The sequence below is a fragment of the Homarus americanus genome, unplaced genomic scaffold (assembly GCF_018991925.1).
Source record: "Homarus americanus isolate GMGI-L3 unplaced genomic scaffold, GMGI_Hamer_2.0 scaffold58975, whole genome shotgun sequence".
Lineage (NCBI taxonomy): Eukaryota > Metazoa > Arthropoda > Malacostraca > Decapoda > Nephropidae > Homarus > Homarus americanus.
Window position 1 is genome coordinate 1 of NW_024747991.1, and position 5,000 is coordinate 5,000.

Genomic DNA, 5,000 nt, shown 5'->3' on the forward strand with positions numbered 1-5,000 from the left:
AACAGTCAGGTTTTAACCTTGCCTAACAAACGATCAAACAACTTCCACTCTCGAGGTGCGGTACGGTGACTGTCCTATCGTCCGCTCTTGTATGCTGGATTGCACTATTTCACTATATTAAGGGGAGAGGGTGCCTTCACACACATATTCGATGTGAAATATCTTCCGCCCCCCAGCGGAGCGCTTCGGCGCCTCTGCGAATCAAAACGCGGCATTCAAAAACAACAACCAAAATTGCCGTCGATTTCCTCTCCCTGCCCTGCAATGGCTGGAGCAGAAGGAGAGCGAGAGAGAGAATAGTCTCATTGGGTCAGAGGAATGGCAGTGGAGCAGGCTAATGGCGAGTAGGCTCGCAATCTATCAATTACACTAGCCAGGTCGCTCTCCCTATTGAACATTATTACTCTCTCACGTCGCCACTGCGGTTTCCGCGACAGCAGCAGCATCATCATGATGTTGCATCCACCAATTAGTCCGGAACCGGGTTATTCGGCTGTCTGCGAACAGTCCGGTTTTAACCTTACCCAACATCCACTCTCGAGGTGCGGTACGGTGAATGTCCTATCGTCCGACCTTGTATGCTGGATTGCACTATTTCACTATATTAAGGGGAGAGGGTGCCTTCACACACATATTCGGTGTGATATATCTTCCGCCCCCCAGCGGAGCGCTTCGGCGCCTCTGCGAAGCAAAGCGCGGCATTCAAAAACAACAACCAAAATTGCCGTCGCTTCCCTGCCCTGCAATGGCTGGAGCAGAAGGAGAGAGAGAGAGAGAGATTTTAGTCTCATTGGATCAGAGGAATGGCAGTGGAGCGGGCTTATGGCGAGTAGGCTCGCGCTCTATCAATTACACTTGCCAGGTCTCTCTTCCGTTTGGACATTATTTACTCCGTCTCTCTCTCTCTCTCTCTCGGCGCACACGTCGCCACCCTACTAGTTTCCGTCACAGCATATGCTGCGGCCTTTCAGTCCGGAACGGGGCTCCCCTTCGCCTTGCTGTCTGCCCAACTTAGCGGACTTGCGTTGGCTGATCACCCCGTCTTCGCGTCTGTGCCGGCCTTCAATGCAGCGCCCAACCGTCTATTGACCGAGATTCATTGCACTATTCCACGCGCAAACGGCTACCCTAAATGTGCATAGACAACGCTCATGGTTCAACACGACCAGGGCGCAGTCTGGGAGCCGAGTATACTAAAAAGAGAGTTTAGCAGCCAAAACTCGTCAAAGCACACGTTGGGTTACCCCATCACCTAACAACGATGATGGCGGTTCCCACCCGTGAAATACACAACCTAACCAATATTGGGCGACGATGGCGCTCATGAGCCCACTTCCCCACAAACAGTAAGAGAGAGTGAGAAAGAAAGAGAGAGAGGAGGAGATTGGCCAACGTGCAGTCCCTCGCCCAATGTCTTATGCCTCGCTGGGGCAAAGAGAAGAGGAGTGGATAAGGGAGGAGATTGGTCAACGTGCGGTCCCTCGCCCAATGTCGGCTGCCTCGCTGGAGCTGGGTAAAGAGGAGAGGAGCGGATAAGGGAGGAGATTGGCACACACGGTGGCGCTGCCGGCACCGAGGATAGCAAGAGAAGGTGCAGTTTGATCTGATCATCTGGTTTGCTATTTCTCTAAGGCCAACGTGCGGTCCCTCGCCCAATGTCGGCTGCCTCGCTGGGGCAAAGAGAAGAGGAGAGGATAAGGGAGGAGATTGGCACACACGGTGGCGCTGCCGGCGCCGAGGATAGCGAGAGAAGGTGCAGTTTGATCTGATCATCTGGTTTGCTATTTCTCTAAGGCCAACGTGCGGTCCCTCGCCCAATGTCTTCTGCCTCGCTGGGGCAAAGAGAAGAGAAGAGGAGCGGATAAGGGAGGAGATTCGCCAACGTGCGGTCCCTCGCCCAATGTCGGCTGCCTCGCTGGAGCTGGGGCAAAGAGGAGCGGATAAGGGAGGAGATTGGCACACACGGTGGCGCTGCCGGCGCCGAGGATAGCAAGAGAAGGTGCAGTTAGATCTGATCATCTGGTTTGCTATTTCTCTAAGGCCAACGTGCGGTCCCTCGCCCAATGTCTTCTGCCTCTCTCTCAATCTCACTATTTTGGCCGCCGTGATAGGCGCCGCCAACAGCAGCAGCTACCTGGTTGATCCTGCCAGTAGTCATATGCTTGTCTCAAAGATTAAGCCATGCATGTGTGAGTACAAGCCGATTTAAGGCGAAACCGCGAATGGCTCATTAAATCAGCTATGTTTCATTGGATCTGTAAACCCACTTACTTGGATAACTGTGGCAATTCTAGAGCTAATACATGCAATTGGTCTCTGACAGCAAGGGAAGAGCGCTTTTATTAGTTCAAAACTGGTCGGGCCCCGGTCCGTAACCCACCTGTGGTGAATCTGAATAACTTCGGGCTGAGCGCACGGTCTCCGCACCGGCGCCGCTTCTTTCAAGTGTCTGCCTTATCAGCTTTCGATTGTAGGTTATGCGCCTACAATGGCTATAACGGGTAACGGGGAATCAGGGTTCGATTCCGGAGAGGGAGCCTGAGAAACGGCTACCACATCTAAGGAAGGCAGCAGGCACGCAAATTACCCACTCCCGGCACGGGGAGGTAGTGACGAAAAATAACGATGCGAGTCTCATCCGAGGCCTCGCAATCGGAATGAGTACACTTTAAATCCTTTAACGAGTATCCATTGGAGGGCAAGTCTGGTGCCAGCAGCCGCGGTAATTCCAGCTCCAATAGCGTATATTAAAGTTGTTGCGGTTAAAAAGCTCGTAGTTGGATCTCAGTTCCGGACTGACGGTGCACGCCCGGTGTTTACTGTCACGCTCGAACAGCGCCCGCCGCTCGCCGCGGGATGCTCTTTGTCGAGTGTCCCGAGTGGCCGGAAGTTTACTTTGAAAAAATTAGAGTGCTCAGAGCAGGCTATTTGAATGGCCCGAATGGTGATGCATGGAATAATGGAATAGGACCTCGGTTCTATTTTGTTGGTTTTCGGAACCAGAGGTAATGACTAATCGGAACAGGGGCATTCGTATTGCGGCGCTAGAGGTGAAATTCTTGGACCGTCGCAAGACGAACTACTGCAAAGCATTTGCCAAGGATGTTTTCATTAATCAAGAACGAAAGTTAGAGGTTCGAAGGCGATCAGATACCGCCCTAGTTCTAACCATAAACGATGCCAACTAGCGATCCGCCGGCGTTATTCCCATGACCCGGCGGGCAGCTTCCGGGAAACCAAAGTCTTTGGGTTCGGGGAAGTATGGTTGCAAAGCTGAAACTTAAAGGAATTGACGGAAGGGCACCACCAGGAGTGGAGCCTGCGGCTTAATTTGACTCAACGGGAAACCTCACCAGGCCCAGACACGGAAGGATTGACAGATTGAGAGCTCTTTCTCGATTCGGTGGGTGGTGGTGCATGGCCGTTCTTAGTTGGTGGAGCGATTTGTCTGGTTAATTCCGATAACGAACGAGACTCTGGCCTACTAAGTAGTCGCGGATCTCCAGAAAATGGTGTCAGTTCGCAACTTCTTCTTAGAGGGATAAGCGGCAATTCTAGCCGCACGAGATTGAGCAATAACAGGTCTGTGATGCCCTTAGATGTTCTGGGCCGCAGCGCTTACTGAAGGGATCAACGAGTTTTCCCCTCCGAGAGGAGCGGGTAACCCGTTCAAAGCCTTTTCTTGATAGGGATTGGGGCTTGCAATTGTTTCCCATGAGCGAGGAATTCCCAGTAAGTGCAAGTCATCAGCTTGCGCTGACTACGTCCCTGCCCTTTGTACACACCGCCCGTCGCTACTACCGATTGAATGATTTAGTGAGGCCTTCGGACTGGCGCTCTTGGATTGTCGGCCCCGTTGCCCGCGAGGGTTTTCTGGGGTCGTCGCCTCGAGCTGACGGAAAGATGTCCAAACTTGATCATTTAGAGGAAGTAAAAGTCGTAACAAGGTTTCCGTAGGTGAACCTGCGGAAGGATCATTAACAGAGAGAAAGAGAACGGGGCGCTCTTAAAACTACTACTACTCTCCTGATTTGGGCGGTCTCGGGCTCTGCTCTGGCAACTCCAGCAGCGAAAGAGGACAATCCCGGCCCCCGCACCAAAAATAGGTACCACCACGCTGTAGGTGGACCACACTCGGGCGAGAGCGCGAAGACCGGAGGAGGACGGACGGGGCTTTGGACGGCTGCCCGTCCGTTCCTTACTACCGGCGAATAAGCCTCTTGACCCAAAAAGAGTGAAATTCAAGTGTCAAAAAACAACAACAAGCCGTCCGGCCAAACCCAAACCACAAACTTGGGCTATGTCTGTCAAACCCTTTCATTGAGACTCGACCTGTGATGGTTGGTCGCAAAAAGACCAAATGGCAAATACACAACTCTTAACGGGGGATCACTCGGCTCGTGGGTCGATGAAGACCGCAGCAAACTGCGTGTCGGTATGTGAATCGCAAGAATACCAGATACATCGACAAGTTGAACGCATATTGCGGCGGCGGCAGCCATATGAGCTTGTCGCCGCCACTCCTCTACGAGGGTCGGAAATATACATCCATCGGTTGCTGCGAGTTCGGTGCCTGCTGACTGTCTCCCCGACACGAGGGTAACCCGAACCGAGCTTCCGCCTTGGGGTTTAATCGCCCGCGCCTTGCGCGAGGCGTGCCCTTAAAAACAAGCAAGCCTATCACTAGCAAGTCCATGGACTTGGCGCACCCACATTCAACCACAACAAAGCGACAGTTGTCGCCCTCGCAAATAACTGGAGGCGGCGCTCTTTTGCCTGCTGTCCACAGAGACACGAATGGCCGTCGGCCGCTCATGGCTGATGCTGCACATGTTCTAAGAGGCACTCCATCCCACGAAGAGGAAACGAAACCGGGTCGGATATCTTTTAAGTAAGCCCCGCCGGAATTTCGTCTATCACCTCGAAAAGAGTGCTTGGCATGCATTGCAGTGGAACCTAAATTGATGAGTGCGCCTGGGCCCGCAGTCTACCATGTAGTG

The 5,000-nt window shown here is 52.9% G+C and overlaps 2 non-coding genes across 2 annotated transcripts; both read left to right on the forward strand.

The window, feature by feature from the left end:
- The first annotated feature begins 2,131 nt into the window (after positions 1-2,131).
- LOC121879901 lies at positions 2,132-3,980 on the forward strand. Its single transcript, XR_006091465.1, has one exon. It is a non-coding gene; the product is annotated as a small subunit ribosomal RNA (ribosomal RNA).
- A 393-nt stretch (positions 3,981-4,373) lies between these two features.
- LOC121879900 lies at positions 4,374-4,537 on the forward strand. The gene has a single exon (XR_006091464.1). It is a non-coding gene; the product is annotated as a 5.8S ribosomal RNA (ribosomal RNA).
- The last annotated feature ends 463 nt before the right edge of the window (positions 4,538-5,000 follow it).